At 42.4% G+C, this 21,512-nt stretch overlaps 1 protein-coding gene across 1 annotated transcript in view; it reads right to left on the reverse strand.

The window, feature by feature from the left end:
• The window catches only part of LOC107375953 (ras-GEF domain-containing family member 1C), a 30,178-nt gene extending 14,243 nt beyond the window's left edge, over positions 1-15,935 (reverse strand). Inside the window, exon 1 of the mRNA XM_015944805.3 lies at positions 15,778-15,935. The gene's annotated coding sequence lies outside the window, so the exon portion shown is untranslated. The remainder of the gene's footprint in view (positions 1-15,777) is intronic.
• Positions 15,936-21,512: the final 5,577 nt, after the last annotated feature.

Raw genomic sequence — 21,512 nt, forward strand, 5'->3', positions numbered from 1 at the left:
GGAGCATCCTGTCCGCTCATTGGTCAGTGAATGAAACCTCCGTTGGTTGGTCCTCGTCCGAGCGACAGCGATGAAAAGTTGAAAATGTTTCAACTTTCTGGGATCGCGTCGCTGGGTCGTACGTGCACGACACGTGCACGTGTGCAAAATTTCACACGCACGTTTTTCGCATTTCGCTTAGTAGGAGAGAGACCCGCGATTATCGCTTTGTCGCGCATGTCTCATTGAAAATGAATGGAGGAGAGGCGATGTCGCCTCCCGTGTGTCGAGCCCATTAGCTGCAGAAGGGAAATAAACAGTAAAACAATCTGGTCAGAAAAAGCATTGAATATAATGAATATAAATGAGTAAGACTTGTAATCATGTTGTTTTCCGCTACCCACCGCTCTGATAAACTTCTACCCCCTGAATCAGGAGCACCAGAGTGTTTTTACACAGAAAATGACTTGGAAGACATTCATTCATACCAGAGATGAGTTGGAAAAAATATCGGTTGTTAATATTGACCCAGTTTTATTTATTGAACCGATACAGAAATGTTTTAAAATGACTAACATTAGCCAATACTGATATATTGTCCATCCCTAGCACAGGGTATCTGCAGGTTTAAGGGAGCCAAATTTAAGACTTTTTAAGACCTTTTTTAAGGCCACTTTGACCAAATGTAAGCTATTTTTAAAATTAAATTTAAGCTATAATTTACAGCTATTGCCTGGAACAGGTGCTAACCACATCGCGAACATGGGATTAGTCATCCAGTTACCATTAAACTTCCACTTCCCCATGGCGCAAGCTCCCACTACCTTAACCTGCTAATGTGCTCATCTAAAAATAGCCCCCTTTCACAACCAACTGAATGTGTACGGTTCTGCTTACGCCAACATCGTACACAAAAAATGCTGAACACTAACTAGAAATTCACAAAAATTTTATAGAAATAAAATAATCTTGTTTATTGGGCCTTTGGTAATTTAAGACCTCTGGAAACTGTATTTAAGGATTATTGGTCATTTTTAAGGATTTTTAAGGCCTTAAATCTGGAAAAGCAAATTTAAGACTTTTTAAGACTTTTTAAGGACCCGCAGATACCCTGCTAGCAATAAGAGTTACTACTTTACCACTACTAAAAGAGGAACCTTTTTTCTGCATAAGGACTGACAGAATGATTGCATACTCAGCTAAAGTGGTCTCTGTGTTAACGATCAAACTCTTTATTCATGAGTCGTTTCATGCAAACGCTTCCATCTCATCTCTCTGTCTCCGACTGTATTCATAGGAGTGACTGAGAGTTTAATTCTACGTGATCAAACTGTCAATACGTTCCTTCTTAGCCTGAGATTATCTCCACTCCTCCTGCTCAGCACTCTGATCCTCCCTGATCATTTCTCAGGCTCTGATTCATGATTTCATCACAGCTCGGGTGTTTTGGCTGATATCAGTCAGTGGGATTTAAGGATGTAGACTTCGTTTATTACACCAGTCATCGGATCGGTGCTCGTTTATGACTGATGGTGACCCCGATGCTTCGGTCCTCCTAAAACCCAAATAACATCGTACGAGACTTTTGTCATTTTGGTTTTGAGTTCTTATCTTTTGGTGAATCAAATAAACAAAAGAAATGATGACATAAAATGAAAGCTAAAATACAACGTATTGCTGCCACTTCAGTAGAAACTAGCAAGGCCAGGAGCTGAATGCTGTTTTGATAGCATGGAACACGTTTTCCTGAGTCTTGTAATTTTAAAAGAACTTATTCCAATCAAAACCAAGTTTTCTAAAATTTCAACAACTTTTCAATCTCCAGCAGAAGATCCTTCTGTTCTTAAAAAAAGGACTTCATGGAGAGATCAGTCCTTCTATGAGGCCCCAAATCCAACAGAGATGTTATGATTCAATCAAAACGTTTCACATCAATTCTTCCTGTTGTAAAAATGTAGTGATGAGTCAGTTTTAGCCTAGAAATCTAGCCGAAACCATAGCAGCAGCAAAAGATTTTGCCCTGCAGGTCGGTCTTTGGGGAGAGGGCGCTCTGAGCAGCTCTAGGCGAAAAAGGGTTAAAAAGGTTCTCAATCACGGTGCAGGTGTGGTGCACAGAGACGTGTTTGTGCTTGTAAAAATCATTTTTTATTTCAACTATCTGTGACAATAAACGGATTGGTATATTCAACTGGAGTTTTAAAGAGCTATATTTTGGATTCATCCTTGTTTTATTTTTAGACTACTATCCTGCACTGTGAGTTAGCGTTCTTCCAACTAGTACATCACAACAGATCCAGCCACGCGCCATTGTAGCATCAGCATTGGCTAACAGAATGGTCTGGACAATCACAGTGCTCAGTGTTTGTAGAGTGGTGTTGGGCGGGCTTAGTAGCTGCAAAAGAGAAAGCTACCAAGAGGACATCGGCTCAGGAATAGCCCTTGTTTGAAATGGCTTTAGCATCTACTTTGGACCATTTAGACTTGAGCGTTTCTTTGAGACTTTAGCAAGTGGAGGTACTTAAGTGCATTATCTCATCAAATAATGTATTTGCTTCTTCATCAGTAAATGGCAGACTGTCCCATGGACTGCTTTCTGTAGATATGAATCCATCAGGTTATTAATTTCTCTGATTGATCGTAGCGCTGCCCATTACCAGAGTGTTTATTTACAGATATAGGAAGGCACACCAGGCTAAGTCAGCTTCTTATTTTATCCCTAAAATGGCACAAAAAAGCAAAAGCACAAAATTTACAAATATTGTTTATAAATAAACCCTTTTAGGATTAACTTCCATCACAGTTTACTATAATACATACACTTGACCCCAAACATAGTTGGAAGGAAGCACCTTTGAAACTGGACTTTTAAACTTGTAACTCATAGTTTATTTCATTGTAGATTATGTTGTTTTGATTCAGAGTGGAAAAGTTCTTTGTCAGTTTTACAGTATAACGTTAGAAAGACTTTTATATACTGTAAACATTATTTAACTAAGCTAAGTAAGGTCACAGCCAATTGAGATTCTACATTTCCTATTCTTTAAACACTCTAAAAAAAATCTCATTCTCTTCCGCTTATATGGGGTTGGGTCACGGGAGCAGTAGCCTAAGCCAAGAGGCCCAGACTTCCCTCTCCCCAGCCACTTGGGCCAGCTCCTCCGGGGGAATCCTAAGGTGTTTCCTGGCCAGCTGAGAGACATATTCCCTCCAGGGTGTCCTGGGTCTTCCTGTAGGTCTTCTCCCGGTTGGACGTGCCTAGAAAACCTCAACAGGGAGGCGTCCTAATCAGATGCTCAAGCCACCTCAACCGGCTCCTCTTGATGTGGAGGGGCAGCGGATCTACTCTAAAGCCGGGCGGACACTGTGCGACTTTTTCACTCGTAGCGCTCAGCTTCAGCTCAAACTGTACGACTTCCTCGCAGGGCAGATCTCACGAGTCATGTGCTCACACTGTACGACTCAGTTCTCGGATGCGACCTGACTGCTCACACTGTACGTCTGGTAGCAACACGTCGGACCTAAAAATATGCTAAAAATAGCAGTTTTTACACAACACGTCAGACTTTTTTTGTCTTGTTTTGCCTGTTGTCCTTCGGGAGTGCTGCAGGAGGACACACAGGGATTTATGGGGGTTGGATGAGGAAAACGAAATAAAGTAAATCTGTGTTTTGTGATCAGTTTAATTTGACACGAACACGACAAACACGCTTTCTTGACAATCTTTGTGAGTAAAAAAACGTGTAGAAATAAAAACGAACAACGTGTGTTATTAGGGAAATAGCGGGCGAGTGGTATTGATGCAGGATTGCGCATGCACCGTGAGCGGTTCTGATACATTTTGGGTCGCAGCTGCTCGCAGCGCCGCTTCAACAGTGCGATACCCTCACGAGGAACGAGCAAAATATCAAACACGCCAGAAGTCCGTGCGAGCTCACGATTGCTGATCGGTAGCTGGTCACGTGGTGTTAATCGCCTCTCGTAACCCCCTGTACACTACACGACGCTCGGCGCAAAACTCGCCCCGATCTCGTGGATTCTCGCACGAGTGGAAAATCGGCTCAAAAAAGTGAAAAAGTCGCACAGTGTACGCCCGGCTTAAGCCTCTTCAAGATGACTGAGCTTCTCAGCCTATCGCTAAGGGAGAGCCCAGCCACCCTGCGGAGAAAACTAATTTTGGCCGTTTGTATCCGCGATCTCGTGACCATAGGTGAGGGTAGGAACGTAGATCGACCGGTAAATCGAGAGCTTTGCCTTCTGGCTCAGCTCTCTCTTCACCACAACAGATTGGTACAACGCCCGCATCGCTGCAGACTCCCCACCAGTCCGCCTGTCGATCTCACAATCCATCTTTCCCTCACTAGTGAACAAAATCCTGAGATACTTAAAATCCTCCACTTGAGACAAGACCTTGTCCCTGACCTGCAGAAGCCAAAGTAAGTTTAATTTTTAATGTTTGTTCCACAATTGTAGAATTCAGGTGAAAAGTCCATTGTGATATAATAAAAATGAAAGTGGAAATGTTAAAAAGTGTCAGACACACAGACAAAAACTTCCACTCAGCAGGTCGTGCTTGTGTCGAGCTCACCAGAAGGAAGCAGCACGATTGTGAACAAGGTGTTGGTTTGACATAAACAAAACTACAACAAAGTCACTGTGAGTGTGCAGGAGATGGCGTGAAGATAGCATGAGATGACCTTCAACCAAATTTCCTTAAAGCAGCTTGAGTTAAGGGGAACTTCCTGTCAAGGATGAAAAGATAAAACACTCAAGAAGGCTCTTCAGATTCAGGTCAACAGTATGCACACTGTTGTGTTTTGGGTGAGGGACTTCTTTGTTTTCATTTTATTACCTTATGATTAGAATCAATGAATCCTTGCAGCAGGGTTTGGTTTGAAACCTGCTTTTAGCGCCACTGAGGGACTGATTATTTTAAGCATTTTCTGTTTATTGTGCCAAGTTACGTCATACGAAGAAGAACCTAATAGTAAAAACCTAAAATGACAGGTGAATGAGACAGTATCAAGTAAAATAGAAATTCATATTTCACTTTATGATTTATTTGTATTTTTATGTTTGGATCATGTGGTTTACACCACTTTCTGCCAGTGTGCAGAATCCCTCCACAGCTGTATTTTGTGTAGAACGTGTTACCTGAAGCTCCCACTGTGGCTGTCTGGGTGCATCAGTGCTGCATGAATAAACACACTGAGAAACAAGCAGCTGAAAACAGGTGTGTGTGCTCTTATCCCCCAGAGATCTCCAGCTGACAGCCAATGGTGGCCCCACACGCTCTCCGTCTAGACGGCAGAGAAAGTGTCATTGTTCACGTCGGGCTCTTATCACTGCCATCGAGGGGCTCCGCCCGCTTTGTTCTGACATGATTTAAAGAAAGGCACTGTCTGGAGTCACAGTTTCTGTCAGCACCTCTTGACTTGTTGAGCTGCGCCGCGCGTGTGTGTGTGTGTGTGTGTGTGTGTGTGTATGAAACAATGGCATTCATGCCTCAGTCAGCTTAAGCTGTCAAAAGGCTTCATCACTCTGTTAATCCTCATCTTCTATTAGCTTTTCAGAATCTGGTCCCTGCTAAACACGTTTTGCTAAATATAAGTAGACTTGCTCTAAAAATGACACCCGTGTGTAATTAGTTAGAATTTAAGAGAACTTAGAACGCACCCAAAGACCCTGGTCTGAGCCATTAAAGGGTAAGGAGCAGCTTTGTGCTGGTTTACAGTCACCTACTGGTTATGGATGGTTTGCCTTTAGGTTTGGGTCTCCACACATGGACTTTTTGTGGCGTGGTAAAGTCCCCTGATGCATGATCTAAATGTATCAACGGCATCTCACCCAGCATCTAATTGAGGAAAAAGGAACATGTCTGTAGGGGAACGGCTTTTTCCAGTTTCAGAAATAGTCCACGTCCTTTTAATCTTTAATAATTCAGAAACAAACTATTTATTAGAGCATAAATATGGGCAATAGTAACCATAACAATGAGCTTCAAATACAGCTGGAGCAAAAATCTTTAAACTTTTTAGTCCAAAGACATAAACAAAAGCATACTTTTTGGTTTTATCTCATGCTTGAAAAAGCCTAAAAAAGACAAAAATCAAAGTTTCAGAGCGTTTGGTTCATTTCATGAAGTACATGTAGTCCACAGACGACAGCACACTGCTGAACTTTTAAATCAGCCATTTCCAAAGTGAGGTCATCAGAGTCATTTAATATTTTAAAGTTTATAGCTACATTCCCTTCTATCGAATGTGTAATATAACAGATGCATTTCCCCAGTGACCTCGGCAGTGCGCCCCCAGGAGTATTTCAGACGGCTGCAAAGACGTTCTACTCAAATGATCACAAAATCATCAAAGAACTGCAAGATCACGTGTGATTTCGGCTGTTCATGCAATAACAAACATGCTGTTCATTTTATATCAGCAACAGATGTGTCACAACTGTAAACCTGTCTTTTATTTTGAAAGTAGCCAGATATTTTACACTGCTCCCCTGTTTGACTTCCTGTCTGGCCCAATCTGAACTGCTGTTTAAGTGTTCTGGAGCGTAGCGCATAAAGAATTGACTCGAAGCGTGAATTTAGTGAAGCGCTGCAACATTATGCTTCTGTAACGCACCCCTCACTTCCTGGTGGAAACGCACACATTGACTGTAGAGACAATTCTTAACTGCAGACTTGCTTCATATGTTGCAGGATGATTACACATCCAGTGGAAAACCAGGGTAACACGAGGCAGATATTGGAGCAGTGCAACTTTTCATAAATCACCACAATTGTTTTGTGCATCTTTTAAATTAGAAAGTCATATTTTTTGCCCACAGTGACTTTAATCTTCAAATTTTTGACCCACGTCTTAAAAGGTTTGACCACCCTTGATTTAAATGAATAGAAAACTAATATGTTTGAGTAAAACTATGATTAGAAAAGGGTTTTATTTAGTACATTCTTATTCATTTGAGCCTTAAGAGGATTGTTATGATCTATATGAACTCGTTTATTTCGCAACAAATTCAAATCTCCTAGTTTAGGACATTTAACATCTTTTTAAAAACAGATAATTCTGACTTTATGTTGCAAAAGTCTTGAGTTTAACTGTCTGGCCCTGTTCTGTTTGGAGAGGATATAAAGCACTGATGCAGCACATCATCAAGGGAAAGCAAAGCAGATATCCAGCACAAGGATGGCTTTTTTATGTCTGTTTCCTGGTTTCAGCGCTCACACTTATAAGCCGGGCAACAAAAAATAAATAAAAAGTCTGGTCAAATCAGCAAACCCCCCCCCACACACACACACACACACACACAGGCGCGCACACACGCACACACACACCCGGGGGGAGTGCAGACAGTCTGGGCTCTTTAGGTGTAACATCAGACTCAATAATCACCTCTTTTGTCTCTGCAGACAGCAGCTCCCTCCATATCCACTCATTTACATACTCCCAGCACTTCCTTTCTAATTCAGGACCCACATGTCCATCTCGTCTTTTCTCACATCTACTCTTCATCTATTTTGGGAGTGTGTTCCACAAAAGCAGACACTTGCGTATTTTCGGCTCTGATACTGTTTTGTGGACCTCTGAGGATTGCAGCTGTGCCCCAATTTTTCCACTCTGTTCTTTGAAAGCTGAAATGTTGCAACAGAAGAACTCCAAAAGCGGCGGAAGCAAAAAAAATATATATATAGAAAAATAAATAAAAAACATTTTCTTTTTCAACCATTCTGAATGGTTTTTGATGTAAAAGATTTACTACGCTTCTGATCTACCTCTTTCAGGAGAAATACTTAATGATAGATTTGATGACCAAAGCGTATTGCTGCTGTTTTAAAACAGCTCCAATCTCATATTGCTGCTATAAGAAAATGTTTCCAACCCCCACAATTTCACAGTGGGTCAGGTAGGCATGATTCTGGGCAGACCCGACCCCTGGATGCACCAGAAGTGCTACGCTTCACTGCTCATGGTGTATTTACTCGAGGTGCACCACTTCTGGTCTTGAGGCCAATGCAGTTATCAGGTCTTGTACGGTTTTGACCAGCCAGTGTTGTTTGTTTTTATAAATATGTGTTTGTTATATGTGTTCACCCCCAGTGAGTCATGGCGGATAGCTTCTCCTGCGCTAGGATCCTCTGGAGGTTTCTTCCGGAGTTTTCCTCTCTACAGTCGCTACATGCTTGCTTAGTATGAGGATTGCTGTAAAGACTCTGACACTAGTCAGTGACTTGATGCAATCTGATGGGTCCTTATTTAGGGAACTTTGAAATAGAACTGAACTCAGTTGGAATGTTTAACTTTGGGAAGTGTTTAATAATTTGGTGCTACGTATATAGAAGAACTGAAAAGATTTGAACATTTCAGACAATCCTGCTGAACATTGGCCAGTTCGGATCCCCAGCGGTTATTTCTGGAGCATCTCTAATATTTACACATGTCAAAAACCTCATATTTACATGTCAATAGCTGTATAAAATATAAACGGTTTATATAATGTTGCACTGAAGCGGTTTAAATACGGTCTTAAAACACTTTGGTTTTCCTTGTTATTCTTTCACTCCAATTCTCATTTCAAACATCTACTCTGTTGCTCCTCTCCTCCTCTATCTCCCTCTCTGTGTCGCCCTACTTTTGGCTGTGCCCAGTCAGGACGCCTGTACAGATGGCCCTGCAGGAGTCTGCTCTCCCAGCAGGAGCTGCTGGCACGGGGGGGCTTTTTGGCCCTCTGCCCCCACTATCATCCCCAATCTCCACAGGAGCCCAAATGTGTCCTGGCGTCCAGACCAAATGTCCAGGCGCCCGGATCGAGCCAATCTGGCCACTGAACCTCCTGGCAGCACTGACAGAGGAACAGCAAAAATACCACACATGTCCCCACACACACACATAATCAGTGCAGTGTGGTCATTCGGGGATGGCGTGTGTGTGTTTGCTTGCAGCAACGGGGAGCTGACAACAAATGAGAAGACACGACATGCATGCACACTTGCATCCACCGTCAGCTAAACACACAACGGAATTCCATTTGAGGCATTCCGGTGTCCGACTCGCTCCTCGGCTCATCTCTGCAAGAATCCTGTTCAACAAGGAGCACCCTCCCTCGTTTGCTTTCGCTGGAATTCCCCTGTAGTGTGTGTGAGCAGGGTTAGGCTCACACTGCAGCACCTGTTCCACACTCAGCTGTTCCATCTGTTCAACGCTCACTGGGAATTCTGTTCCACAAAGGTGGCCCAAGCATGTGCGTGTGTGTGTGTGTGTGTGTGTGTGTGTGTGTGTTTATTCTCATTCCTGAACACAGCTGTGTGTTCATGCAGGCATTTGAGTCTCTGTTTGTGCATGTGTTCACCAAAAGGCCGAGACAGTCAAGAGATGAAGCGGTTTTCTCAAAATGAAACAAAAATAGAGCCAGATAGAACAAGGTGATGAAATCTAAAGGGCTGCATCACAAAAACGTACATTCACATCAAATCTAGAGAGATCACTCTAACGACATTAAGTCAATGCTTTTGAGACTAAAGGTTTGGCTCTGTTATTGGCCAACTCAACGTTCAAACACTTCATTCCAGTGAAAAACACTCCTACATTCATTCCCTCTGGTTTGGCAGAAATTCAAATGGTGCATTTAAATGAACTTAACATCTCCATTCTGATGGCTCAGGACAATTTATCTTGTTATGCAGAGATAATTAGAGCAGAACGCCGATTTGCCTTTCAGCAGGCACACAAACGCATTTCTGAACACGAATCCACGGAGGTCAAAATGCTTTGAAAATACAGCCATGCATTATTCATAGCATTCAGATTTACAGTCAGATCTAAGTGTGAGCCTGACTCGTTCATGAAGAGGCATCATTTTGTCACAATCACTACTTAAGATGAACCATCAGTCGGACAAATCCAAGAAAACACTGCTTCTGTGCAGCTAGCTGAGCAAACTCATCTCTGGTCTTTTCTTACGCAAACCTGCAGAGTAACCACTGCAAGCTAATGAGTGACACAATAACAGATGCCCGTCTAATAACCACAGTGCTGATATCATCTTGGCTGTCTCCTTTCTTGTTAAGCTGCATCTATCTGCTCATTACAGCCATAGCGGGGATGAGGCCAAACGCCGCCTCACTGATGCACGGTGTCAGAGCAAACTAATTAGAGCCATGTCCTTGTCTGTTCACAATACATGTCCCATGTGTTCATAAGATCAGGTAGATAGTGGTCAAAACGCATGGTTCACAGGCTGGTTCTTGGACATTTTTACAAACTGTGTGCCATTTTTGCATGTCACATAAGGTGTGCTTGTGTTGATTGGCTGTATTGATGTTTTAGATGTTTATGAACAGTTTCTGCAAAACTGCAACACTTCCTGCTTAGGGAAAGCTGAAGGCCACAGGTCAAAACACTGTTGCCTCAAAACAAAGTGTTACGATTAGGGATGTAAGAAAATATCACTATCGCAATATATCGTGATATTTTTTCCAGCAATATTATATCGATATTCAAAAGCTGTGTATCGGAAATATCGATATGGCAATATATCGTGATATTTTTTCTTGCGGTTATTACATCGATATTCAAAAGCCGTGTATCTAATTTTTGAAAGAATTTACATGCAAACATTTGTGTATTTTCTTTTCGTTTTGTGCAATCCAATCGCCACCCGCTAGTTGGCAGCAGTGTGCAACGGGTTTTGTTTCCACCATTGAAATGTAAATCCCTCCATCATGGGTCAGATACCTCATGTTAAACATGTTACGTATCAATTTGGACTGTTTATTGAACATTCTTACAATAAATTTAGTGAAAAAAAATTGCTTGTAATGTCTGACTGAATGTATTGCAATATATTGTGATATATCGTATCGTCTCCCCTGTATCGTGATATGTATCGTATCGCCAGAATTTCAACAATACACATCCATGGTTACGATCAGTTCTGTACTTCACCTGTGAGTGGGATTTTGGTCCAAGATGGATCATGCTTTGGACATGGCTCAATACCGTTTCAGTGTTTGATTAATCAGCTCATTTCCCTCCTCAGTTTTTGTCTGTAACTGCTTCATGCACAGCTCACAGTCTCTGCAAACAAACACATTTTACTGTATTCTACTTTAAAATGTGATGAATCCCGCTCTGAATAACATCAAGACTAATATCAGTATTGTTATTATCATTTCTGAAAACATCATAGAGCCCCTGCACTGATATGATGGAGTTGGTGCGTGTTGTGTACTCAGTACACATAGTTGGGAAAAGGGTAAGTTCTGGTTCCCACGGCAAGATAATCACACAGATTTCCCACTAGATTCCCCTCTTCCAACAATCTTAAAGATGACCCAGGTTACTAGCCTGGCAAGTCATCCTATATATGTAAATATAGAGTCCTGATCCATAGACAGAGCTCAGTCGTGGGGCGAAATCTACGGTTATCATTCAGACTGTCTGCACTGAACTGGACATCGCTAGTACCAATCAGAACAACACACAACATATTTATAGTGACTGAGATCAGACAACAGGGCAGTCCACCACACATTGTCAGAGAAGTTAAAGAAGAAGTAACTGCTCATGTCTTTGAGAAAGTCCATGTCTGAATCGTCCAAAGTTGCTGCCAAAGCCGTTTCAAACAAGCACCGCTCCTGAGCCACCAACAGGTCTCGTCTTCCACATTGGTTTATTTCTAAGCTACGTTTAATATTGAAAGGTTTTACGAGATTTCCAGTCTAATCAGGGAATGTGTGTAAGTGAAATTAGCTTGTGAGTGGTGTTTTGTTTTTGCCATGTGCCCACACACTGAAGGGACCAAAACTGTTACATCTGGGAAGTTTTTGTTGCCAATTGTTGGGTCTCTCATGTTTTTAAAATCTTCTGTTAATTTTAAAATGCTGCTGTGTGAACCAGGCTAATGGTGAAACCATTGCACCACAATAGATGCCAAGTTACGACGTTTACCCCTTGCACCAATGTCCTTGTCTAGCTCAACCCAAACTTTAGGATAAATAAGGGACTAACAGTGCCAAAAATAAAGAGTGATTCTGAAAGTAGGCAGAGAAAGGACAGTTTTATTGAAGGACCGGGATATGAGAGGCGGGTTACCTTGGTGCACTAGTTGCAGACCCCCATCCTTGCCTGCCTCCACACCTGTACTTGCCTCCCCATCAGGGTGCTGAAGGTTAGGGTTAGAGAACACCCATAAGGATTGTACAGCCTATTGCTGAGCATGAGGTGACTACTTTAAAGATTTCATGGCAAAATGTGCTGCTTGTAACAGGGATTAAACAAAATGATAATAAACTAACAAAGACAACTATTTTACCACACAGGGAATGTAAACTATGGGATTGTTTGACCTAAGCTGCATGGCGTCTCTTAGATAGCCAAAAGCATACTCACTGACCGTGATATGTGATAGGCCAGTCTTGTAAAACCCCCAAACTACACCTTTAATCCGTGGCTATGGATGCTATCAGATATGTAGAGAGACAATGTTTATAGCCACATGTGTGTATGATGCAGTCCTACACACAAATGTTGCAGGGGATTATGGAAAAATGTTCGTGCTCTACCCACATGTTTAGCTGTGCCACTCAACCCATGGCAAAGGTGTCTTGTCCAACATAATCTGATTGCACGTGCAACTTCAGTCTTAGGAAAGTGTAGGAACAACACAGTTATTGTAGTTTAGGACCAAAATGTACTAGTAAACAAAAACAAGAGTTTCTTCGTAAAGCTGTTACAACAACAATGCTCACAAGGGGCATTCTAGAAACTTTCTTATTGAGGAAGGGTGATACACCCGTTTACCTGAAGTCAGAAAATAGGCTCCTTTCATTTCTGTGAATTTATTTCTAACGACATATCCTTGAATCCTGCTTTGTGGGTTTACTCGACACACTAGGGATCTAATCACAGTCCATTGCTTTTTTGACCCTGGCCCATCTATAAAGGCTGACTGTCAATAACTGCACATATGACCGCACACAGGCACAGAGGCAAGTGCAGCTCTGGAGAGCGCTGGCCGTTTCCATGGAGTCAAGGCTCCAGTTGGGAGGTAATTAGATGCCTGCCGAGTCTCCACTGTGACATCCTCCCCTCCTCTCACTTGTAATTCACCAAAATCCCCTTGTTTCCCCTCCCTCTTTGTGTCTCTGCCTTGTGACAGAAGAAATGGCTTTGAGTGGTTCGTCTGGCACGACCTGCCAGCGAGATCAGCCCTGTCACCCCCGAGTCAGTGGCAGAGCTGCCATGTAGCCACAGCACATCCGAGAGCCTGTCAGATGTTCGTGCTATCACAATGTTAGGGCCGTCAGTTGGTCAAGCTCCTCGGGAGTAAGAGAGACGGTTGTGTGAAGAGTAAAAAACAACAATACTTTGATTCCTTTTGCAGCTTTGGAAACAACCCATACTACAAGTATCTTTTTTCACCCGGTGTGTTACTCAGGCAGGTGTTTTATTCACAGTTTGAGTCATTTCACTTTTGTTGCGTTCTTTTAAACTAATTTAATGCCACTTTGTCAGCTGATGTATTCAGTCTTTTTTTACTGTGGAGCATCCTTGTTCCCTACTGCTGTCATGCTGTTTTTAAACATGTAGTATGCAACCTCTCCAAGGTGTCGCTGTGTGTGTGTGTGTGTGTGTGTGTGTGTGTGTGTGTGTGTGTGTGTGTGTGTGTGTGTGTGTGTTTGTACCTCCTGTTGTCTCACTGACTTCCATTTAACCTGAGCTCACCATATTGGCTGTAAAACCTAAAGTGAATGGTCTACTCAACTAGTCAACCCCTTCTAATAAAAAAAATAATAACACACACACACACACACACACACACATCTCTACCCTTGATTTCTGTCTGCTTGTTTCACAAAGAGTGCTGTCAAAAGATAGTGTGTGGTTACCGTGGTGACAGTAATAGACCACTAGCAACAGCTACAACATTTGTATTTAGCTTGGGCCTTTTTACTACTTTACAGGTTATAGGTATTACATCATGGCTCAGACAGTTACTAAAGTGGAAAATCACTGGAGATTGTGGAATAAAGTTAATTTAGCTGCAACACAAGGAAGTGGTTTCATATTTTATTCAGAAATTTTATTAAGATTTTTTGATACCATTACTTTTTTAATAACATAAACAGGTAATCAGACACTTGACCGACCAATCAGACGCAAGCAGCAGATTTCTGTTTGAAAGACAGTGGAGGAATTATGTCCCATGAGAAGAATACAATAGGAACCGAGCTATGATTACCACACACACACACGCACACGCACACGCACACACACACACACACACACACACACACACACACACACACACACACACACACACACACACACACACACACACACAATGCCCTTCCCCCATACACACACAGCCATAAACTTCCTGGTAGCAATAAAGCTGTCACTGCTACCCGACCAGCAGCTACTGTTTACGTCCCAGCTGACCTACAGACCCCCATCCTTGCCCGCCTCCACACCTGTACTTGCCTCCCTATCAGAATGCAGCATCAGACCAAACAATGCCCTCATTAATGGCACGCCTGTTATTCTCAGCAGACTTCTTTTAGAGGAAAACATCCGTCCTGCAGTCTCTACCTGCTGCACACTTGTTCCTGGGTGACTTCTGGCCGACCTCTGCTCTGGTGGCTCATACTCGCAGGACCCCTGTCTTCAGTGCTGTTAGTGCAAGTTGTGCTTTTTTCCATTTAAATCCCCTTATACTGCTGAGGAAAGCAAGCCTGTATGGTGTGAGCCCAGACAAGGTCAAGTGAAGCGGCAAAACCCAAGAGGAGGCTGAACAAAGAGCCTCTCCATCATCGGAGAGCAGAGGACGATAACGATACGACTGGACTGGAACTATTAACCGTTTATCCGTGGGTAAACGGGATTTCCCTCCAAAGCTGCAGGCGTGACACAGAACGAGCAGAATGCATGTTGGTTTACATGTTTGCCTGCTCCTCCTTTAACTTCAGTTTCAGGTTTATTTATGCAGTAAAAAAAAAAGCAAAATGCTTAGAGAGAGAAGCTGCAGCTGAAATGTGACTGGTGTTTGACTTCTGGAGTGGCTTTAGGGGGAGGTTCAGCTGCTGCACGGAAGAGGAGGGCGTGGGAGTAAGTTACAGGAGAAGATGTGGCTTTACCAGCAATATCAGCAACCTGGATGAGAATTTCCTCCCACCAAAGTGGTTTCTGACAGAACAGGTTTTACTTTCATCCTGGCTGCAGTAAGCTGCACGAGGCAGATAGCAAATCCTCCTGGCTTGTGTTGGGAAAGATGCTGCATCACCCTGAGGTGAAAAAGCTTCAGGGTGCTTAAGTGGATGATGTGGATTTCCTCTTTTTTAATTCTATAAAACTGTTTATTCTACCTTCCAACAAGCAGAAATGCTAATTTTCTACAGACACTCGCATAAATAAACATGAGAATTAAAAAAAATCGCCCATTTCATGATCGGGTTTGTTATTTATCATCATGTCTGAGCTACTGTTTTATCACCACACACACCACATAGGCTACACGTGTCAGCGGCAGAAGACAGGCTGGATCCTTTCATCAGACACCCGCTGACTCACCATGATGGTAGTAAAGTGATGCAAGGGGCGCGACGGGCTAACACGAGACTGATTAAGATGTCAATGTCCTCACCGCTCCAGTAAAGTTCCAGCTGTGATCTCAGCACACCGGTACGTTCTACCTCACGCCCAGGTGCATGAACACAACAACACACGAGCTGCGGGCAGCTAAAGCAAACTGAATATGCAAATGAGGAAGTTGTTGCTTTTGTTGTCCACTCACCAGCGCTACACTTTGATCCCCATCTTCGATTCCACGTTAAAACCAGTATACTCCCAATTTAATCGACGCTAACGAGTGAAGTCAAGCGGCATGAGTGGGAGAAGTCCCGAGTGATGAGGAGAGATCGGGAAGCTGCTGTTAGCTGAGCCACAAGTCCCGGTTCGATCAGCGGACCCTCTGGGAGGACTGGTGCCGTGAAGAGGTGCGTTGCTGTCGGCGGGGTGTCCGTGCTGTCCTGCGCCACGGAGACACGGAACCGTCAAGTGCACCTGCTTGCGATCTGAGCCGAGTGGGGAAGGCAGCGGAGGAGGCAGGAGACTGTTCACACTTTCGTCAAGCTAACAAATTAAAGCCACTTCCGGTTGCAGGTTTAAAAAATAAAAGTCGTTTAGCTAACAGGAAGAAGCACGATCTCCTTCTTCTTCTAGTTGATATATTTAAACGTAGCCTAATTGTTTGATGTAGCCTTTTAATGTATTATTTATTTAAAAAAATAATGTCAACAGGCTATGAAAAGGTGATAACGATTACAGTGGTGTATTCTAACAGGTTTTTTCCCCATTTAAATAGAAACTTCATGATCAATGGAGTTAAGTCTACCCAAAGGGTAAGTCAGCGTTTGATGGAGGTGAAATGAAACAGGTATTATTTGTTAATATGATGCTGCTTTGAAAATTCAGCACAATCTCCGTTTTAATTTCATTTAATTCCACAAAATAAAAATAAAGAAATTGAGGCTGCATGTTATGGATGGAACATCTGCTGTTTTGAATCTTGCCTGTGCAGGGTTACAATGTTCTCTTCATGCATAGTTTTTCTCCGGTTACTCGGGTCTCCTCCCACAGATGTCTGTTCCCAAAAGAAGTCTGTCATGTTGATTAGAGACCCTAAATTTGGACATCTCACCTTGGGTTGCCTAACAGCAATGCGACTCTGACTCTGTTTGCTCTGCGGAGTTGAAATTTTATCTCAAATAATCAAGCCCCCACAATTCTGCAGCAAATATGGAGCCATAAAAGAAGTGGCAAAAATTGCAGTTACACCCTCATCCGCTAGGGTCTGGCAGCGGAAGTGAGCACATGACTCCCTTGTTAAAAATTCTATTTTCACAGCAGAAATAAACATGTTTACAGGCTGTTTCAAAAACCCATTTTAGGTTTAATAGATCTAGTTTACATTCATGACAACTCTGAAGGGGTGAATTTTCTGTAACTCTTCTGTTTAAATGGAATTTAATGCTTAAACATCTGAGTAATTAATGAGCATCAGAGCCATGTGACTTCAGAGCTAGCTCCTGGCCTCAGCCTCACGTTAATAGATGTTCGGCCATTTCAACTCTCTGAACTTTAGTTTTGTGTGTGTGTGTGTGTGTGTGTGTGTGTGTTTAGATGTTAATCATGGAATGAGTTGGACAAAAGGGCAATCTGTAGTTACTAGATCATCCGAAAAGTTTCTGCTTCTTTTATCAGTAAGTAAATTTATATTTCTGTTCTTTATTTTGCTGGATGAATGGGGGGGTAAATGCTGTCATTTAACTGCTTGGTCAAACATGTTAGTGGGGCTCCATAAGAACTTTTAGCGGGTGCCCAGTGTCACACTCTGTCCTGTCTCCCCATTCTGTTCAGTCCTGTGTCCATGTTAATGGCTCTCATCACCCAATCACCCAAGGTCCCAGCTCCTCCTGTATTTAAACCCTGTCGTCCTTTTTGTCTTGTCGGTTCATTGTTTTATGTCCAGCGTGTTCCTTATTAAATCCTCGTTTTAATGTCCCTGTCTGCCTGCGTCTTCCCCTGCAACTGGATCCTCACCTTCGCTCACCACACCCGCACGTCGTGTCACCCAGCTTCTACTGTCTGCTGCCTGAGAATAGCAGGCGGCTGCCTGTTTCCATATCCAGGGGCAGCCAGGTCAGCTCCGAAGCGAGGTTGTATTCATGCTGGTCAATAGTGGATCTCTTTTTGTTGAAGCTGCTTCACTTTTGAGCACTCAACCACATGTTCCTCGCTGAAAACGCCCGGAAAAACCCTGTTAGCTTTGGGATAGTATGTAGCTAACGTCCCGCTGATATCCGGCTTCCAGAGAAGGGGACATAAACAGCGGCGGACGCACAGATCTTTCACTGCAGTGGACCAATGAAGCCCGATATCCTCGGTCAGCTTACCTAGTTATGATTTTGTTACTAAGCAGGCTGGAGGTGCCTTTACTTTGGAGTAGCGCTACCATATTTTCCTTGCTGAAAACGGCTGGTAAAACTCTGTTAGCTTTGGGTTAGCATGTAGCTAATGTCCCACTTTTCTCTGACCGTGGAGCAAAAGCTGATGTAAGGCCATGGTGCCCAGTTACGACAGCAGCGGTCTGAGGCTCCCCTTGTAATTTAACAGTCCCAGTCCATATTAGATCTCCACATGCGACCAGAATGACTACAGCCTCACACGGGAGCCAGTCTGCCATGCGGGTGGAAACCCCAGTCCAAGGAGCACTTCTTAGCTTCTTTGGTTAGCTAAGTTAGCTAGTAGCTACACTGGTTCATTTGTTCCAACCCTGTTCCAAAAGTAACAGCCCCACCCTCAGCTCCACCTCTTCTCCCATTTTTGGATAGTCTAGGTGTGACAGGACCGGTGACGTGGTCAAAATGGCGGTGGTGGGGACCTCCCATTTGGGAAAAAAACTTATAATTTGAGCCTATGACATTAATTGTCCAGAATGCAAATAACACCAGCCTACAGTTCTGTGTGGTGGAGTTGCTAATGCTAACGGTTAGCTTCTACCAGATGAGACGTTCTCTGCTGATTCCTGGACACTAAACCAACAACAGACTTCCCCGTTGAATTATGATGGGTGAGTCCAGGAATACTAAGTGACATTGTGACATAGATCTGTGAGGATTTTCAAATCCTAGAGTTTCACTATCTATTTTCTATCAGAACTCAGAGTGACTGATTATGACCAGAAATTATTTAAAAAAAGTTTTTTTCAGTCAACCACAACTCTAAATTTGATTTAATTTATAATAACCAGAGTTAAAATCTGACTATCATTTGAAAGTAAACATGCTTGCAAATATAAAACAAAGTTCACCAACTATGAAAAATAAAACTAAGAAAAATCTCATCAGTTGCTTTTTTACTTGCTCAAGGGTGATCCGTGCTTTTATTCTGAAGGGAAAGTCAATTTCCGGTCATGTAGTTAATCTTTGCATCAATGGTGCTGCGAGGATTTGCTGAGACTGGTGCTGTCTCATTTTACAGGTTTAACAAGTTTTAAACATTTTTGCACTAAACTGTTAAAGCAACATTCATACATACCTGATGAGAATTGGTGTATATGTGATATAGAGGCTATGAGAAAATACAAATCACATTGACCTCAAAACCAATTCAAGAGCAAAATGTTCATCCACTGATCAAAAAGGTCTTTGCTTGGCTAACCAGGTGTCTCAAAGCAACTGTGGGTAAATTACTGGAACAAATTAGCTTGTTTTTCATGTAATTTCCAGCCAACTCTTTTTCTGCAGCCTGGGTGACACATGACCCCTGAATGACAGGAGCATGAATATGGAAATGAGACTAAAATGTAGGCTGTTTTCCATAATTTTATGAAGCAGTTAACAACATTAAACCGAGTCAACACCAACAAGGGACATGTGAAAAATGTGATGTCTTTTTTTTTTATCTGAAAAGTTTTTTTCACAAGGTTGTTGGCTGTAAATGAAAGAAAAACCAAGCATTTTAAAAATAAGTGTTAAACAGACTAAAACACTTGCAGAGACACTGAATAATTAAGCAGATGGAATTCAGAATGAGTCCCTGTAAGGCCACGGGGGTTTGAGGGAGCTGCTGCACCTGAAGCTTCTACGCCTGCAGCATCTGGATGAGAGTAGAGACAGTGATCTCTGGTTCCTGTTTATAGGCTCCTCCCACATCTGGACAAGGATCCTGTTGCATCAAAGGATGAACCACACACACACACACACACACACACACACACACACACACACACACACACACACACACACACACACACACACACACACACACACACACACACACACACACACACACACACACACACACACTCCAATTTGACACATTGAATACATTACTAAACTTTTAAATAATGTTCATTTTATTGATGTGTAGTTTTTAATAATGACTACTGTGTTCCAAATTTGTAACTAGCATTTTTACTTTTTATTTCTAGTCTCAAGTGTGTAGATAAACATTTGTCCTGTCACTATAGCTGAAGTGTAGTCATGGCAACCCTAAAACCACAGAGCCTCTACACGAAGTGTTTCAGCTGTGTTAATCATTTTTTCTCTCATAGCAAAACCACATCCACGCATCTTCAACTAACACAACTTGCAAAAATCATAAATTCAGTGTTTTACAAGATTAATTTCAGCATTCTTATCAGGACAAACTTCCTCAGCGGGAAACGACTGGTTCCAAATTCTGGTTAGAACAAACTGATTGTGGTAAATGAAAACATTCTGGTTAATGCATATTATTTTATTTCCACTCGATAAGATTCTGACCAAACCCAGAGCTCAAAGCTACACTTTGGGCCATTTTCAGTACATCTTTTAAAATGACATTTTGTGCTATTATTAAGGCATTTATCATTTTACAGCATGGTTGGATAAGGTCGGTCATCAGAAAAAAATGTAAAGCAACTAATTTTGAGAGAAAAACATAAAACTCCTCGTTTGTCACAAAAGCCATGATACCTGCAAAGTCTGAGTGTTTGGCGACGGAAAGTTCCTCTGCAGATGGATGACTGGTTTCCTGCAGAGTGACTGTGTAAACAACACACACACACACACACACACACACACACACACACACACACACACACACACACACACACACACACACACACACACACACACACACACACACACACACACACACACACAAAGATGTCCATGGAAACCACTGCTCTGTCCATGCTGCTGATTTGTGTTTGTCAGAGTTGATCTTGTGGTTTTAGTTCCTCTTTTAGGCTCTTTTTGAGTTGTTATTGTTTATTACAAACTTGAATAAATCATTCAATAAACTGTTGTTTTTTTCTTCATATGTGCAGAAAATTCATAAATTTTCAGGCTAGCATTTGGAAATAAAAGCAGAGAAATAAACAAGTACATTTAAATATTTCACACAGCTTCTGCTTCCCGCTCTGGCGTCGCAGCCTCTCATCACACAGGGAAGCTGTATCAGTGATAGATGCTTCTACCAGCTTTCACACCCCTGGTGTCTGAAAGTTTGTGTGCGTTTTTCTCTCCTTTCTCTCTTTCTCTTTTCTTCGAAATCAGTTGCATGCTGTGTATTACACCCGCAATGCACCTTTATGAGGAGCTGTTGCTTGGTGCTGGCTTGAGAGCTCGGCGCTGCAGAGAAGTGCCGTTAATAAAAATCAGATCTAACACTAACGATCAACAAAAGGGAGATAAGATCTTCACACCAACTCCAGCAGTCAGCATTCAACAAGATGTTTATTTTAGGCACGGCTGTGCGAACGGCGTTTATACTCCTAGGTTAGTCAGAGAAGCGACAAGGATTTTAGCCTTCGATACTAACGATAACATTTTCATTGAAAGGCAAATGTTTGGGAAAAGGAATTGAAAAGATCCATACATTCAGATTTTTACAAGAGGGCCTGTGTAAAAAAGTTATGAACAATAATCTTACCTGGTTTAAATAACTCTTTGAGCAACCTCAGTTTAGAGAAACAAAGAT

The sequence above is a fragment of the Nothobranchius furzeri genome, chromosome 1, assembly GCF_043380555.1.
Source record: "Nothobranchius furzeri strain GRZ-AD chromosome 1, NfurGRZ-RIMD1, whole genome shotgun sequence".
NCBI classification, from domain to species: domain Eukaryota; kingdom Metazoa; phylum Chordata; class Actinopteri; order Cyprinodontiformes; family Nothobranchiidae; genus Nothobranchius; species Nothobranchius furzeri.